A 19,700-nucleotide genomic window follows, 5' to 3' on the forward strand; every position below is an offset into this window, starting at 1 on the left:
ATTTAAACAGCATGATGCTACCTTAATGTTGTCAACCCAAGAAATGACTCATTAAAGCTAGAAGCACACTTGGTGAACCTCTTCAGTGCCTCGGAACCAGGCTTTGACCCTCAGACTCAAAGACCTATTACCTGTGTATTTAAAGTACAGCTGGCATGCCACAATCCCCTGAATATGTGCAACATCATTGTCATTCAGGAAACCATATTCAGCAGCTATGATTTGCTGAGGCTTGTCCTGCCAGAAGCTAAATTACCTCGGTATGTATTTTATTCCATGCTTGTTTCCTACCTCAGTTCCCAGTTCTCCTCTCTGTCCTCTGCTTCATCTCACACCTTTTCACAAAGTGCTCCTGGCTGCAGTGAGAATCCTGGGCTACTGAGTTGTGATTGCACCTGCTGGGAGTTGAAATGGCTGTCAATCCCAGGTGGCTAGATTTACAGATGTTCATTATATTGCCTCAACAATAAATACCAACCCACAAGTAATTCTTCCTTTGTGGTGCTCTTTTCTTCCCCTGAGGAAAGTTAAATGGACCTCCCCCTCTAGCGTCCTGCTCCATTCATCTGAGTAAGAAAACTAGTACATGCATGCAATGCACATCGACAATAAGTACACAAAACAGTAAGGAAGGAATGCTTAAATTCATCTCAGCCACTGATAATTATTCAGGTGCATCCCAATCCATCATTATTTTGCATACCATGTCACATCCGTTTGGACCCAGCTACATGCAAACCAGTCTTGTCCCTGCTCCAATAGGAACAGTCCTGCCCGAACTGTGAAGCCAGATCCTCCCCGAACTGGAACAAAAACAACCCAGGACCGGTTTCACCCTGATTTCATACAGCTGGGTCCAAACTGAGGTGTGCAAAATAACAATGGATTGAGATGCAGCCCTGAATGGATAACAATGGCTGAGATTAATTCAAGCATTTACATCCATAAATATTTTGTATACTTATTAGGCACATTGGCAATAGCACCATGTTGAATGATGTTTGTTCTTGGTACACATGCACAAACAAACAAAATATAAAAAGGTGCTCCTGTGAGTCTGTTTTGTTACATGACTCATCCCTGGTCACCACCCAATATATTTAGTTTATCTCTAACTTAATACCGGTAGACAAATGCACTAGCAGGCAAAACAGTCAAGGTATTACATTTCTCTCTCAAACCTACCTGGAAAGAATGCATGTGAGGCACATAACAATAATGTCACAGACGATACAGGTATGGCAGTCAATTGTGCTGTTTTACTATCACCCTTCCCCAAAGTCCACACTATTACTTTTTAAGGCTGTATTTAAAGTCAATTATAGTGCAGAGTGTATGTACAAATGTTATTACACGTATAAAAATACAGCAGCAGTGAGATATAAACAGAATGAAAAAATGATAAAAGCAGGCAAATGTTTGTAAGACATTGGGGGTATTAGTTGTTTGGTCAAAAAATCGAGTTGTAAATATTGGGAAACAGAATTATTGGAAATAAAATATTGTGATACAAAAATATCATGATGCAAAAATAAAGTTGTCGGAAATATCGTTTTGTAGGTAAGTAATAATATTTTTTGAAAAAACATGGTTGGATTTCATATTGTTTTCAGTAATATAGTTGTAAAAAACTATAGTTTTTAAATTATTTTAATGTGTTTAAGTTCTTATATTGATTTTATTCATTCCTATTGTTTGTATTATTAATATTATTTATTGTTTCAAATATAGTTCTTATTAATTGTAAATGATTTCGAATTTTTTGTTTAATTGTTAATAGTAATTTATAGTGTCATAGTGGGTTGTTGGTTTTGTAGGGAGATAGTGTGGGAAGTTAATTAAGTAATTATTAATTATTAAATAATTGATAATTATGTGATTAATGTTAATTATGTAACTTACATATTGCTGATTTATTTTAGTTATCATTTAAGTGGGGTTTGCAAGGTTTGTTGGGGTATATTGTGTTAAGTTAAGTAATAATGAACAGTTCATTACTAATTTAGAATTCATAATTTAGTTTATTATTAAATATTTAAATTGTGTAATAGGTATATATTCTAGTTATACTTCAGGTGCGGGTTGCTAGGTTTTGAAGGGGTTTAGGGTTTGGAGTTAATTAAGTAATAATTATTGAGCAATTAATTATAATTGTTAATGTATTCTTTTGTTGATTATCAATTATGTTAATTGTGCTATACCTAATAATTTTAGATTCACGTAGGTTTGGACTGCTAGGTTTGTAGGGGTACAGAGTGGAAAGTAAATAGAGTAATAATTAGATATTTATTTTATTATTATTTTTTTAAACAGTAAATATTTATTAATATTATTGTTAAAATAGTAAAGCATTAGTATTAAAGTTGTACATATCTATTTTTACTAGATAACTAATTATTTACTTGATTAATAATTATGTTTATTGTTTGCTTTTTTAAATCTATATAGTATGTTAATTAATAATGTCTATATGAAGCGTTTAATATTATGTCTAAATCATTATGGCTAATCTAATATGTGATATGTTAGAATTGTAGTACTTTCCATACTGTTGCTTAGACTGGAGTGGGAATCAAAAATGTAACCCCTCCGAACTCCAACGCATTCCCTACTGTTGCACAGACTGGAGAGGGAATGTAAATGTAATCTCTCGGAAGTCCAACTCTTTCACTACTGTTACACTACCAGGAGTGGGAATAGTGAATGTACCCCTCCACAATCTAACGCTTTCCATACTATTGCTTAGACTGGAATGGGAATAGTAAATTTAACTCCTGCAAAGTCCAATGATTTCCCTGCTGTTGCTTAGACTGGATTCGGAATAGTAAGTCTAACCTGTCCAAAGTCCAAGGCTTTCCCTAATGTTGCTTAGACTGGAGTGAAAATAGTAAATGTACACCTCCTAAGTCCAACGCTTTCTCTGCTGCTGCGCTGACTGGAGTTGAAACAGTAAATCTACCCCCTTCAAAGTGCTGCGCATTCCGTACTGTTACGCTCTGTATCCCTTCTTAAGTCCAAAATGTTCTCTACTGTTGTGCTGTTTGTAGTGGGAAAAATAAATGTAACCCCTGCGAAATCCAACAATTTCCCTATTTGTGCAATAACTGGAGTGAGAATAGTATAGTTAATACTCCCAGACTCCAATACTTTTTCTGTCATTGGTTACATATATTTTTTATTTTCATTTGTTAATTTTTTTATTTTATATAATCGTTTTATATTTTTTAAAATGCTTCTAATTTTGTTGCAAATGTGTAGTTCTGGTACTTACATTTTGTTATAGTCTTTTATTTGGTAATTTATTTACTATTTTGTAATGTATTTGTTATTATTTTTAAGTTTGGTCTAAGTATATATTTCTTTATATATATTTAGAGATAAAGAGAGATAGATAGGTAAATAGATAGATAGATAGATAGATAGATAGATAGATAGATAGATAGATAGATAGATAGATAGATAGATAGATAGATTTTTGCTGTTTCTCTGTGTGCTGCACAACGCAGCACACATAGAAACAGCAAAAACAAGGAGAAATTAAGAATTTCTCCTCATTTCGCTATGTTAAGACCTGGTCTTAATTTTGGTGCTGCATCCTATTTAACCTATCCTTGTAAATAGGGGGCAGCATCAAAATCAATGGATATTGTGGTGGAACGCCCACATCAACAACCAATCCCACCCCTTTCATGCTAAGTGTAGTGTGAAAGGGGGCCTTATTTACAAAGCGGTGTTAAGCCACTTTAAGCAGGCATAGAGACAAAGAGCATATCGCCATGAATGGTTGCTTATGTTCAGAAAGGTGTCCCTTCCTGCACATAAACAATCATAAAAAAATGACGATTTGCAGCTTTTATGTGTGCATTCTGGGTTGTTTATGTGCAGGAATGCACTTCATCCTGCACATACACAATCACTCCACCCAATGCAGGCCCCTATGCACTATGGTACAAAGGTGCCCGTGTTGGTGCTAGGCAGCTAGATTTAGTGCTAGGGGAAACACAAGGGAGCACCAAATTCTTGGGAATGTGACACATCCCTGTATTTTCAGAATGGCAGCCTTTGGAGTTAGAAATGTTAGCTTAACTCCACGCTTCGCCATTCTGTTGTAAATATGCACCTAAGCATTCTAAGCAGCCTTGAGTTATTATTAGACAGAATTGACTCAGGGTGACAATTTCTAGATAACATAGAAGACTGGGTGCACCAGGTACTAACCTATGTACAAATGCTTGTTTTGCTTCAGAAGGTGGGCTATCCTTAGTGTTTTCACCACAGTGTGCAGGCTGCAGGCAATAAAATCTTTCAAACTTTCAGACCTTGGGTATTTTAAGCAAATGGTGTCTTGTTTGACACATTTGCATAGAGTGTGAACTTTTCTTAGTAGAACATTTCTAATACTGGGTGGTGTATTTCTCATGAGAGTTTCACTGTCTGCAAATAGTGTGGTACTGGGTAAACTCTCTCCAGAGAGTAAACACTGTTTACAGTGCCAACTTTTTTACTCATCTCAACTTCATTTCTCAATGTGGATTTGGTGGCTGTTAGAGGTTTGATACAGATAAATGCTGTCAGCAATAGGGCATTAATTTTGGAACAGATGTTGAGTATCTTGATTAACATAGTTTTCTCTGAACAGTTGTATGCATATTGAGTATTTCCCACATATCTGTGGTTACTTGTTAATGTGAACTATGCTTCCAGTGAAGTGTATGGTATAGGGTCAATGCTGCAAATCAAATATGCTGCACATAAGGGATTTATATCTGTGATGGCATTAATCATGCTACATTTTATTCTAAGGTATCTTGTACTTTCTTTCAGGCCACTAATGCCATACTAGTTTATAGAGTAATGTATACTAAAGAAGCATGGATGATGTCATCAGTCATGTCATCAATGATGTCATTTGACATTTTATCAGTGATGTCATAAATGATTCCATAGAACATGTCATGAGTGATGTGATATGTGCGGTCATAAGCAGTACATGGAAAGGGCTCTGCTAACTATAACTGGTAAACTTGTGTGTTTTTTTTAGTTGTCACTGACATGTTCACCTAAGTATAAAGTTACATTTGTGTTTTTTTTCAGTAAATTTCTAAAGTATTTTTTTAAACAAAAACATATCTTTTTATCACACCTAACTATAATCGTACTTTAACCATGTTTTTTCAGTGAATTTCTAGGGTTTTTAAATGTAAAGTAATATTTTATTACCATATGTAAAGCCATGCCCTAACCGCGCTCGTCCTTCAGCCTTGTGCGGCGGGGGTTGTCCACATGGCCTCGCCTGTGGGAAAATCCTCACAGGCAGCAAGCTCCACACTGTGCATGGCCTTTGATTGTGCATGGCAGGTGGTTGTCAACAGGGCCTGGCCTGTGGCCAGGCCCAGTGACCAAACAACACGGAGTCAGCACTGTTTCTTTGTACTAATTTGGAAAGGGTGGGGCCAAATTTAATTCCTCCAACGTCCAATGATTTCCCTGCTGATGCTTAGACTGGATTTGGAATAGTAAGTCTAACCTGTCCAAAGTCCAAGGCAATCCCTATTGTTGCTTAGACTGGAATGGGAATGGTAAATGTACACCTCCTAAGTCCAACACTTTCTCTGCTGCTGCGCTGACTGGAGTTGAAACAGTAAATCTAACACCTTCAAAGTGCAACACATTCCGTACTGTTACACTCTGTATCCCTTCTTAAGTCCAAAATGTTCTCTACTGTTGTGCTGTCTGTAGTGGGAAAAATAAATATAACCCCTGTGAAATCCAACAATTTCCCTATTTGTGCATTAACTGGAGTCTGAATAGTATATGTAATACTCCCAGACTCCAATACTTTTTCTATCTTTGGTTACATATATTTTTTATTTTCATTTGTTAATTTTTTTATTTTATTTAATCGTTTTTTTCTTTTTAAAGTTTATAATATTGTTGCAATTGTGTAGTTCTGGTACTTACATTTTTATAGTCTTTTATTTGGTAATTTATTTACTATTTTGTAATTTATTTTTAAGTTTAGTCTAAGTATATATTTCTTTATATATATTTAGAGATAGAGAGAGATAGATACATAAAGAGATAGATAAATAGATAGAAAGATAGATAGATAGATAGATAGATAGATAGATAGATAGATAGATAGATAGATTTTTGCTGTTTCTCTGTGTGCTGCACAACGCAGCGCACATAGAAACAGCAAAAACTAGGAGAAATTAAGCATTTCTCCTCGTTTCGCTATGTTAAGATCTGGTCTTCATTTTGGTGCTGCATCCTATTTAATCTATGTTTGTAAATAGGGGGCAGCATCAAAATCAATGGATATTGTGGTGGAACGCCCACATCAACAACCATTCCCACCCCTTGCTAACTGCAGCATGAAAGGGAGCCTTATTTACAAGGCGGTGTTAAGCCACATTAAGCATGCATAGAGATAAAGTGCATATCGCTATGAATGGTTGTTTATGTGCAGAAAGGTGTCCCTTCCTGCACATAAACAATCATAGAAAAAAATGACGATTTGCAGCTTTTATGTGTGCTGCACACTGTGGCACACATAGAAATTACAAATCGGCATTCTGGATTGTTTATGTGCAGGAATGCACTCCTTCCTGCACATAGACAATAATTCCACCCTATGCAGGCACCCATGCACTATGGTTCAAAGGTGCCCGTGTTGGTGCTAGGCAGCTAGATTTAGTGCTAGGGGAAACACAAGGGAGCACCAAATTCTTGGGAATGTGTCACATCCCTATGTTTTCAGAATGGCAGACTTTGGAGTTAGAAATGTTTGCTTAACGCCATGCTTCGCCATTCTGTTGTAAATATGCATCTAAGCATTCTAAGCAGCCTTGAGTTATTATTAGACAGAATTGACTCAGCATGACAATTTCTACATAACATAGAAGACTGGGTGCACCAAGTACTAACCTATGTACCTATGCTTATTTTGCTTCAGAAGGCGGGCTATCCTTAATGTTTTCACCACAGTGTGGAGGCTGCAGGCAATACAATCTTTCAATTTTTCAGACCTTGGGTATTTTAAGCAAATGGTGTCTTTTTTGACACATTTGCATAGAGTGTGAACTGTTCTTAGTAGATAATTTCTAATACTGGGTGGTGTATTTCTCATGAGAGTTTCACTGTCTGCAAATAGTGTGGTACTGGGTAAACTCTCTCCAGAGAGTAAACACTGTTTACAGTGCCAACTTTTTTACTCATATCAACTTAATTTCTCAATGTGGATTTGGTGGCTGTGAAAGGTTTGGTATAGATAAATGCTGTCAGCAATAGGGAATAATTTTGTAACAGATGTTGAGTATCTTGATTAACATAGTTTTCTCTGAACAGTTGTATACATATTGAACACAGTGTGGAATGAGTATTTCCCATATATCTGTGGTTACTTGTTAATGTGAACTATGCTTCCAGTGAATTTTATGGTATAGGGTAAATGCTGCAAATCAAATATGCTAGCTACACATAAGCGATTTATATCTGTGATGGCATTAATCATGCTACATTTTATTCTAAGGTATCTTGTACTTTCTTTCAGACCACTACTGCCATACTAGTTTATTGAGTAATGTATACTAAAGAAGCATGGATGATGTCATCAGTCATGTCATCAATGATGTCATTTGACATGTTATCAGTGATGCCATAAATGATGCCATAGAACATGTCACAAGTGATGTGATATGTGAGGTCATAAGCAGTACATGGAAAGGGCTCTGCTAACTATAGCTGGTGAACTTCTGTGTTTTTTTAGTTGTCACTGACATGTTCACCTAAGTATAAAGTTACATTTGTGGTTTTTTTCCAGTAAATTTCTAAAGTATTTTTTTTAAACAAAAGCATATCTTTTTATCACACCTAACTATAATTTTACTTTAACCATGTTTTTTTCAGTGAATTTCTAGCGTTTTTAAATGTAAAGTAATATTTTGTTACCATATGTAAAGCCATGCCCTAACCGCACTCGTCCTTCAGCCTTGTGAGGCGGGGGTTGTCCATAGGGCCTGGCCAGTGGGAAACCCCTCACAGTCAGCTAGCTCCACACTGTGCATGGCCTTTGATCATGCATGGCAGGTGGTTGTCAACAGGGCCTGGCCTGTGGCCAGGTCCAGTGACCAAACAACACGGAGTCAGCACTGTTTCTTTGTACTAACTTGGAAAGGGTGGGGCCAAACGGACAGAGCTTGTAGATGATTGGGGTCCTTTGCATACTCAGCAGTAAATAAAAGAGGAAACTGTTCACTCTGCTCTCATACAAGGAAACAACAAGAAAGAACTCACTCTTCTTGCAGAGTCACTACAGAAATGATTGCACACCAATAAATCAACGATGCATTCACCTCAATCAAGGATTATGGAGCATTTTTTGAACGTGCAATTGTAACAAAAACACACTGTCCATGAGCCTGTAAAATGGCAGGAACACTGTTGCAGACTACTAACTGGAAGGGGCAGGGCCAAATTGGCGGAGCTTGTAGGTGATTAGCGCCTTTCCATTATCAGCAGCAATTAAAAGGGAAAATTGTGGACTCTTCTCTCAGACCAGGAGATGACAAGAAAGAACCCACTCTCCTTGGGCAGTCACTTCAGTGTTTGTGTGGGTGAGTGAGTGAGTGAGTGTGCGAGTGGCTGTGTAGAGATGAACAACTGGGTGTGTCAGTAGCTGTATGAGTGAGTGTGGGGCTATGTGAGTGGCTGCATGAGTGAGTGTTTGGTTGTATGATCAAGGGTGAGTGAGTGATTGTTTGAGTGGGTGTTTGGTTAACTTAGTGGGTATGTGAGGGGCTGTTTTGGAGAGTGAGTATCTGTATGAGTGGCTATATGGGTGAATGAGTGGTCATCTGAGTGCTCCTAGGGATGACTGAATGGGCATTTAAGTGGTTGTGAGAATATGTGAGTGGATGTGTGAGTAGTGTTATGGGTGTGTCAATAGGTCTGTTGAGATGCTGCTATATGGGTGAGTGACTGAGTGATTGCATGATTGATTAAGTGGGTGTTTGAGTAGCTGTATGGTTGATTGAATGGCTGTGTAAGTTGTTGTATGGGTGAGTCAGTGGTTGTATGAGTAGCTGTCTGAGTGAGTGAGTATGAGTGGCTCTATTGATAAGTAAGTGGTTGTGTAAGTACTTGTATGACCCTTGCATGGGTATGTGAATGGTTGTGTGGATGTGTGAGTGGTTGTATGGGGTGTGAGTGTGTGTGTGAATGGTTCTATGGATGTCATTAGTGATGACATTTGAGATGTAATCAGTGATGTCATCAGTGATGTCACTGATCATGTTATGAGTGCTGTAACTGTGGGGTCATAAGCAGTGAACTGCAGGTCGGTAAGTTATAAGTAACTCAGGTAACTAACTGCTGAATTTCACTGCTTTTGAATAAGTAAAATCTGAGCTTAACTATAACGTCCCTATAACCTTTGTTTTTTTCTGTGGATTTTTAAGGTTTTTAAATTATATTTCCTAACTATAATGTCCCTTTAACCTTTTTTTTGTTCAGTGAATGTCTGCTTTTTAAAATTCTATTTCCTATGTGTACCATCCTTCTAACATTTGTTTTTTTTAATGAAATTGCAAGGTTTTTAAATTCGCGGCCATCGTACGCAAACACAACCTCAGCATAATCTCCTATGCCGACGACACCCAGCTGATCCTCTCCCTGACCAACGACCCCGCCGCCGCCAGAGCCAACCTGCACGAAGGGATGAAAGAGGTAGCCGAGTGGATGACGACCAGCCGCCTGAAACTGAACTCGGACAAGACGGAGGTCCTCACCCTGGGCTCCTCACCCTCTGCCTGGGACGACTCCTGGTGGCCTCCCGCCCTGGGCACCGCACCCAAACCGACAGACCATGCACGCAACCTGGGCTTCATCCTGGACCCCTCCCTCTCCATGACCAGGCAAGTCAACAACGTCTCCTCGGCGTGCTTCAACATCCTACGCATGCTACGGAAGATCTTCTGGTGGATCCCCACCGAGACCAGGAAGACCGTCACCCAGGCCCTCGTCACCAGCCGACTGGACTACGGCAACGCCCTCTACGCCGGTACCACCGCCAAGCTCCAGAAGAGACTCCAGCGGATCCAGAACGCCTCAGCCAGACTCATCCTCGACATCCCACGAACCAGCCACATCTCCGGACATCTGAGAGACCTTCACTGGCTCCCCGTCAACAAAAGAATCACCTTCCGCCTCCTCACCCACGCACACAAAGCCCTACACGACCAAGGCCCGAGCTACCTCAACAGCCGAGTCAACTTCTACGCTCCCAAACGCCACCTCCGATCAGCCAACCATGCCCTCGCCGCCGTCCCCCGCATCCGAAGAGCGACTACAGGAGGAAGGTCCTTCTCCTACCTGGCCGCCAAGACCTGGAACTCCCTCCCGACCAACCTGCGCCTGACCCAAGACCACCTCTCCTTCAGGAAGAAGCTGAAGACCTGGCTGTTCGAGCAGTAGCGGCACCCCCCTCCCAGCGCCTTGAGACCCTACGGGTATGTAGCGCGCTTTATAAGTGTCACTGATTGATTGATTGATTATTTCCTAACTGTAATCACTAACCTTTTACACTGAGTGTGTGAGTGAGTGCATGAGAAATGAGTGCATGAGTATTTCATTGGATGTATGAGTGTCTGAGCAGGTTTGTAAGTGGGTGTGAGAGTGTATGAAGTGAGGCTGTTAGTGGGTATATGAGTGTCTGAGTGGGTTTATGAGTGGCTGTGTGAGTCTCTGATAGGGTCTGAAAGTCAGTGTGCGCGTCTCTGAGTAGATTTGTGAGTGGGTGAGTGAGAGTTTGAGTGATTCTTTAAGTGGGTGCATGAGTGTTTGACTGTGTCTGTGAGTGGGTATATGTGTCTGAGTTAGTCTGTGACCGGGTGCATAAGTGAATGGGTCTGTGAGTGGTTGTCAGAGTGAGTTTTCTGTGAATGGGTGCATGAGTGCCTGAATGGCTTCTGCTCATTTTCTGCTCATTTTCTGTAGCCCTGGGCTGAGCTCGTGGAGTTTTACTCTGTGGAATCCCACAGAGTTACCAAATTCCACAGACTTCCATGAGCAGGTGGAGTATTGCTCCACCACCCCTAAAGAAGTCCCTTTGGCTGCTGAGGGGCACTGGGGAGCAGAACCCTTACTGTTGCCACTAGTAAGTCCGGGCCGCATGGAGGAGTATGTTGAACGGCTATTCCGAGGAGCTGCGAGGTAGATCGGTTCTCGACGCAGCTTATTGTGGAGAGAGCACACCACTACCTGGGGCCACGTCCCCCTTCTGGCGGGCCCCCCTGGCCTATTGTGGCTTGTCTCCTTAATTATCATGACCGGAACGCTGCCTTGAAACTGGCACGTCAACATAAGACTCTACAATACGACGGCGTTGAATTCACCATCTTCCCAGACTTCACAGTTGCGGTGCAGGAGGCACGCCATAAATTCATAGGAGTCAAGCAAAAACTTTGCAAGGCGCAGATCAAGTATGTACTTCTTTACCCAGTGCGCCTGAGAGTTTCCTACCATGGCAAACACACCATCTTCACTAATCCACACCAGGCGGAGGAGTTCCTTAAATTTGTTCAAAGACGCTCTCCTCAGGGTGCCTCCGACGACCACGCTTCTAGGTTGCCTTCTCCTCACACTGAATGAGAGACTCAGAAACGTACCTCTTCAACATATGCCAGTTTTGTGACAGTGGCGATCCCTCGATGGAATGAAGGCTGTCCGCTTGGCGCATTGTGTGTGCATCTGGAGACTGGGTACTTCATATGGATGGCGTGTTCCTCCCCGGGATGTCGCGGTGTCCTCCACTGACAAGTACAGATAAGTGAACTCCTGCAATGCAGACTTTGAGTTTTTCTTCTGTTGGTTTGGATGGGTACGCACACATGAAGCAGATGGTTTGTAACTGTACTATGCCAAGCACCCTTCCCACCCTGCTAGTTCCCCTTTGGGGTACTGAGATTCTACCTGGGCAGGACTTGGGGAAGGGAGGTTCCCGTGTTGCCCTGGTGATCCCCCATATGGGCATTCCCCCTGGCTTCTTGTTTTTGTTCTCTGTGAAGACATACAGATCTACTTGTTCTTGGACTGCAATGTCATGGACTTATTGGGTTTTGGTTGGGTGGTACACTTCCAGCACATTTGGGGTGCTGTTGTGGTTGGGGGCGGGATGGGGATTGTTGTTGTCTTTCAATGACTCCAATGTAATGTATTGACAGCTAGACATACCAGCACACTTTGCGAAACTTCTGCACAGACACTTTCATAAGGCATCTCTAGGCAAATATTGTCTCTGCAGTAATGCCTTGAACACTGACATTCTTTGCATAAATGTGCTCACGTGGAATATCAGACCCCAGCAAGTGTCGACAAACACTCGCCTATCTCGAGAGACATCATATACACATAGCGGTGCTCCAGGAGCCACATACAGACCACCACCGTTTGCCCTGCTTCGGGGGCAGATGGGTGTCGGACAGAGTCTCCCCCTCATACTCATGTTCACGGGGCACACTGATTCTGGTTAAGAGAGGCACCCCTTTCATTCCGGAAGTCTCCCTTAACGACCTGTCTGGCAGACATTGCATGCTCTGGGGCACGCTTGGCACACAATCGGTTACTTTGTTTTGCTGCTACGAACCAAACACTGACAACCCGGATTATTTCACTTCCTTATCGGAGCAAAGTCTTGATGTGGGATGTACTTATGTCATTTGGGGAGGGATTTCAATACTACACTGTGCCCGTTGCGCTACCGATCACATCCTCACTCACCACTACACCAAAACTCATGAGACTCTCTCCCATCTGCTCCCTGAACATGGGCTCATTGACACATGGTGACATATGCACCCAGGGGGTAGGGTGGGCACATACTACACCACAGCCCGTGCCGCTTGGTCTCACCTTGATTATTGCATCGTCTCTCCTGGGGTCCCACCATGGATAATCGCCATAGACCTTATGACCTGGTACTCTCAGACCATGATCCCGTATGCATGCAAATAGCGCCCCCTAATTCAATCGCTGCCCTGTTCTGCTGGGGGTTAGTGCCTGAAGCACTACTAGATACCGTCTTTCAGGTGGAGCTGGGGGAGGAGATCGCAAGTTCTTTAGCTGCAACAAGGGTTCGGTCACACATATGAGTACTCTATGGGAAGCTTTTAAAGGTACGGTGCAGGGGTTCTGTGTGGCAAAAAGTTTTGGGCTACTTCGAGACATCAGGCACAGCTTGCCTTTGGCTAGAGGGTGAACTCAAGCAATTGGAAGCAGATATGTGGCGCGAAGCTTCGGGCACTCAGAGGGCCGCATTAAGTGAAAAACGTACTGAATATACCACAACTGCCGAGCGGGAGGTTAGCTTCCGTGGTCAATATTTTACTGCTCGTAGATATGGCGAAGGGGAGAGGCCAGGCAGAGCACTTGCGGTGGACGTCCGTCAGCTCCGATTTTCTAACTATAATATTGATATACTAGACACTTCAGGAAAGCGTCATAGAGACAGTGGGGACATCCTCCACACATTTACATCCTTTTATAGAGACCTCTACAATACCCAAAGAGCTGAGACCCCAGGTTTCACTTCCTTTCGAAAAGACATCACTCTAAGATGACTGGAACACCACCAGTGGGAGTTCCTAACTGTGCCCTTCGAGGACGATGAGTTTCGAGAGGCGATTATGCAAATGAAATCGGGGAAAGCCCCGGGCTCCGATGGCCTTCCTAGACTTCTTTAAATCCTATATAGATCAGTTGATCCCAGTGTTACGGGAGGTATATCTGGAAGTTCAGGAGGCTCAAATTCTTCCAGAATCTATGAGAGAGGTGCTTATCATTTCACTCCTAAAGCCCGGCAAATCTGTGGATCAGTGCGAGTCGTACAGGCCTCGCTCCCTCATTAATGCAGATACAAAAATCCTAGCGAAACGTTTGGCAAACCATCTCATCCTTTTAATGAAGAATTTAGTGCTGCCTGATCAGGGAGGTTTTATTCCCGGAAGGGCGACCTCTCATAACCTGCGCACACTATTCTCCATTATACACAACGTTGACCCCTAATTGGCACTCGTGGAAGTCTTTTTAGACACCATGAAAGCCTTTGACTCGGTAGAGTGGGATTATCTTTTCACCATTCTTCAATGTATGGGTCTCCCTGTCAGGTTTCTCTCATGGATCCGTCTTTTGTATGCCTCCATGACAGCGCGGGTGATAGTTAATGGCCACACTTCCTCTCCCATCCCGCTCATACGGGGCACCCACCAAGGCTGCCCCCTCTCCCCTCTTTTGTTCGCCCTTGCGATAGAACCCCTTGCGGTGAACCTCAGGCAGAATCAGCAAGAAAAAGCCCTTTGATGCTTTCCTGGTCCGATATTGATTTCTCTTTATGCGGACGACGTCACTTTATATGTAAAGAACCCGATCCAAAATCTCAATCCGCTCCTTCAGGAATTTGTGAGATTTGGCGAACTATCGGGCATACAGATTAACTGTGCAAAGTCTCATCTCTTCCCGCTTACTCCGGTGGCAACGCCATTCCTCACGGACTTCTTCATTGAGTGGTGTATGGTCAAGATGAAATACCTGGGGGTGCATGTCACTAAAGATCATGAGGAAGTATTGCGTCGTAACTATGGCTGCACGCTTGAACATATAATGAGTAGTATCAGTCGGTGGATAGCCCTCCCCCTCACCATTGCGGAGCACATTTCACTTAGAAAAATGGTTGTCCTCCGTAAGTTTCTATATCTCTTCTTAAACATACCACTTTATCCCGGAAGACACTTTTTCACTATGCTACGATTGGAGCTCATAACACTGGTTTGGGGCGGTAAGCAACCCCGATTACAATGGGATACTCTCATTCGCCCCTATTCCCTGGGAGGTTTTGATGTACCTAATTTTGTGTCCAGGCACATTTTGACCACTACTGGTTCAACCCCCCCAGATATACGCTTCACTGGCTGGCAAATTCTATCCCGCTGGATAGGGTCATCCTGGCAGTTCTCGAGCCTCGTCCGGCGAATCCGACCTCAGTGGATTGTACAGTTAAAGCATGGCAACGCCTTACTTGCAACCTCAATTCACATGTGCTCTATTCTCCGCTGCTTCCACTTACGTAACATCCAAAAATGCAGTTTTTTCAGGAGGGAATATTTGCTAAGACCAAAACCAAGTTCAAACTCACCTGTTAGGGAGACCTCTATTTAAATTGTAAATTCCACACAATTTCGCAATTGTATCAAAGAGCTCCACAGTCCCCTATGGATGTTTTCCTGTATGTACGCTTGAGACAGGGAATAAAGAACTATATGCCATTGTACCCCTTGGAGCCTCCAACAGTTGCCCCATTGCACCACATGTTGTGAACTACTAATTCTTCACATTTAGTATCTACTGTTTACCATATTCTTTACACAGAAGTAGAATACCACCTTGCTCCGCACGTGCCAAATGGAGCGCTGAACTGCGACACAACATTACTGATCAGCAATGAGAATATTGCAATAAACAGACTGAGCTTGTTTCCTCCAACAGTAGACTGTGAAACACTCACTACAAGTTATTACATCATCTCTATTACACCCTAGTCCGGTTACACCAGTACGGTCTCCGTGACACTACCCGATGTGACAGATGTAGGGGAGAAAATGCTGGCTGACTTTCTCCATCTTGCATGGGAATGTTGCGCAGTGCACGCATATTGGCAGCAGGTTCTCGTGGCACTGGAGCTCATGAACTTCCACGTTCCCGCTACTGGCGCTTCTTCGATATGCTGTGGCGATACCAGCGGCACTGGGTAAATTTGGCACATTTGGTATACTACTTGCCAGGTGGAAAGTGGCTTGCAGGTGGGGCAGGGGCAGAGCACCGAAATATAAGGAATGGCTCTGTGATATGATCCTTTAGCAGGAACAAGTACATACCTACTCCAAACTCCTTCCCCTCCCATCCCAGCCTCGGGACATCTGGGACCCCCTCAAAATGTACCTCATAGAACATCCAATTGCACTCACTGAGAACCCATGCTCGCAGCTTCCCTAATATACCTGCACTCTATCGTTTTTTGGGAAACATGTACCCCGAGTATCGTCATGTTGTATCGATGAATGCTGTTCGTATCTTTCAGTATGCCTCCATGTGGGATGGGGGGTTGGTTGGATGGGACTTACTATTGCTGTCTTTGCGACGTTAATGTGCCTCTACTGCTATTATCAACTGTGGAATCATTCTTTATGCTGTATATGATCATTCTCTGATATCTATCACATGATGGAACCACTTGTTTGTACTGTTGTATGAATGATAAAGCAATAAAATAAAAATTAGAAAAAAACATTACATTTGAAGCATGTGACACAGGATGTAAGGCAAGTGTGGAACAGTGGTAGATGCGAGGCAGATTTGCAAGTGAGGCACGGCACATGTGGAGGAGGATTGTGCCTGAGGCAGAACTTCACATAAAGCATCAGACAGGGAAGTGGGTTACTGCAAAAAGACCATGAAATGATCAACATGGAGGGATACACTGGGCAGTGGCTGCTCAGCCAAGGCAGATTCACATCAGAAATGGCAGCTATTGTGAGCACGGATGAGGAGAGTGACGATGAGAGAGGTGGCTGCTATGAGTCCTGGGAGGAGGAGGAAGTGGCTTGGAGGGATGGCATGGAAAAAATGCAGACCCCGTACCGGGAGAAAACTTACTGCAGTTTGGCTACTGCAGCTTCAGGGACTGCACTCTGAGCACAGCAGTTCATCTAAGGTGCACGGGATTCCTCCTCGATCGTTATTTCAGAGGCACTAAAGTGAAAGCTAGTAACGGCGGGAGAGCACTGCTCCATTAGCAAATGTAGGCAATAATGCGCTCCCAACTGCAAACCAGCAACAACAAGCATGGAAACTGAAGCTCTTTCAAGTGCAAAACGAAAATGCCTATAAAAAATAGCACGACACAGCACATTATATATAGTGAGAGAGCGCAATTTGAATAAAAAATATGTATGAACCATATTCACAAGCATATCGCATAAACGTGGAATCTATAACGTGAAGTTAACACTTGTAGCGTAAAGTTAGCCGATGTAACCAATGTAATAGGAAATGTATCTGTATCCATTCTATAAAGAGTATTAGAATTAGAAAGGCACGTATACATAGTGGGCTAATATAGAAATGTATAGAAATGCTTAAGAGCAGCAGAACGTGCAAAACTGAATATACGTGTGTAATCATGAAACGGAGAAACGGCGAAAACGTAAAGCGAAGAAATGTGCAGAACATGTATAAAATGATGTAAGCACGAGAATATAAAGGTTGCGTTATATGTAGAATGTATTCACTTATAATCATTGCTTTGCTAAAATTCGATTATATATAAATGTATGTTAAAGGTTATACTGTGTAGAAGAGTTTGTAGGAATGTTAGAAAAGGTTTGGTCATGTGTGATTTTAACCTAACTGACCAAGAGTTCACAGGAGTGTAGTCCGCTGTATGTAATTTAGTAGGCTCACAGGAGTCGTGAATAGCCTTGATCTGAATGTGCGAGACAAGAGTCAAAGGTCTTGCTAGATTTAAGGTGACAATGCTGGATGAAGTTTATGGCCTAAACGTGATAAGAGACGCTTGGAATTTGAGTCTTGTTTAGAAATGACCGTTCACAGGACCAAATGAGGTTAAGAACATAGTCGTAAAGAATAAAGGTCTGCTGAGGTGATAGACTTTTGCTCCGAAAGTGTCAAATGAAATGTCAAATGAAGTCACCAGCAAGAAGACGAAGATGGCGTCTAAGGAGAAGGGTCAACTTAACGGACGACGCGAAGAGATGAAGCCATGGAAAGAGCTAGAAATGACATCATGGGGAAAGTACATGGTGGACGTCAAGGGGCGTTCCACCCATACTGTGATTGTGTATTTAGGGACAGCACCCTGGGGAGAAGATAGCGCAGAGGAGCTCAGAGCAGATGGCCTGAGAGCAAGTTAGGAGCGAGCGCTGAGAAAGAACAGAGCGCAAGAGAGCAGTAGGCCGAGGACCCTTAGAGAGCGGATGGGTAGGCAGAGAGGGTACTGCTTCTCTATATAAATTACCATTAGAGGCTAAGAGAGTTTGAACTTCTTTGGAAGTCAAACTGCTGACACCTTTTTTAGGTAAGGAACTTGCGAAGTAGGGATGTCACCTAGTACAGAGTAGGGACAGAATTAACTTGTTTATTCTTTTTGTAGATGACGCAACGGAACCACATTGTGTCGATGCTTTTTAATCTGTTGATTCTTGAATTGACTTTAATTGTATTCTTTTGTAGACTGAGGTTCTTTAGGGAATTTATGTTCCTTTTAGTTCCTGTATACTTGTTGAATCTTATCCTGAGAGGATTGTATATGCACTTAATTCTGATTTTATATTAAACTTTTAAAACTTCATCAGTCGTAAGTGGTTCTTCAGAGTTGCGTCAGTTTATGGGGTTAATTTAACCTATGCGGGGTTTGTCTTTTACTCAATGACAGAAAATAATCGATCCAAATTGATGAATGAGATTAGTATCTAAGTGATCAAAAAGGGTATCAAAATCTCATTCCCCGCAGTTGGTAGCAGAGAAAGATGGTTTTCTTCTTGAGGAAGACAACCTAGGTCAGGTCTAGATTACCCCAAGGTCCCTAGTCATCAACGACCAGAAGAAGAATCCCTGCCGAAGAAGGTGCTGACGGTGCGTCGAGAGAAAAGCAGCAGAGTCGGTCGAGAGTGAGTATAAGGGTCATGCGTTGTAAGATTGCGGTATTTTATGTTGTACTTGTGTTGTAATGTCAAGCGGAGTTGAATGCCTGTAGTGTGATTGAGGGAAGGTTGTGAGCGCGCGCAACCGGATAAAATCTTAAGTTCAAGGAGAGCTTAAGTAGTTCGGGTGTATCGAACACCCAGAGTAATTGTTCACCATTGTAAAGGGGGTCATGAGGTACCATTGATCGCCCGAAGGACCGATGATAGGGGGAGCGTAAGAGTGAGTGAATGAGTAACGGACGCTGGTCGTACGTTTACTGTGTGTAAGTAACCTATCAGTTAAGGCGAGCGTCTGACCGTGAGAGGAAAGACGTCTCGTCAGTTGAGGTGACAATTACAGTTAGACTGTGGACGTACAGTCAGAGAAAAGTGATCGCTTGGACGGAAGTAGTCATTTTTCGGCGTATGAATGAAAACGCATGCAAGACCGCGAGACGAGCTGAGAAAGGAGGGGAACTGCTGCAGAGGGGACGAGTGACGTCAGCATAGAGCCGCGCTGAGATTGGTCGGTCAGTGTAGAACCGCGCTGGGATAGGCTGATCAGCGAGAGCCGCGTAGGAATTGGTTGGTTTGTCATCGGAACGTAAATAAGGAAGAGAATAGAGGAAAATTGTAGATTATCGAAAATGAAGTGTTTTAAACGTTTAAGGGCGATCTTTAAGAGAGATAGAAGAAACTTGTATGCAGGAGAAGAAGCTCCACCAGAAGGCACACCAGCTTACCATATGGCAGTGAATGTAGGCTTACACTCGATATTATGGATCTCCGAGTGGAATAAGCTAACGGAAGGGAATAAGGAACTGACGTTTCCGAGATACGGGACGTTTAAGTTGGAAGTATTGAACCAACTGAAAGCGGTAATGCTTGCAACAAGACCTCTACCGAGGCCAACACAGTTCGAAGCACTTAGTGCATGGTTTAGAA

Source organism: Lissotriton vulgaris, chromosome 4_1, assembly GCF_964263255.1.
Source record: "Lissotriton vulgaris chromosome 4_1, aLisVul1.2, whole genome shotgun sequence".
In the NCBI taxonomy this organism is placed as follows: Eukaryota; Metazoa; Chordata; class Amphibia; order Caudata; family Salamandridae; genus Lissotriton; species Lissotriton vulgaris.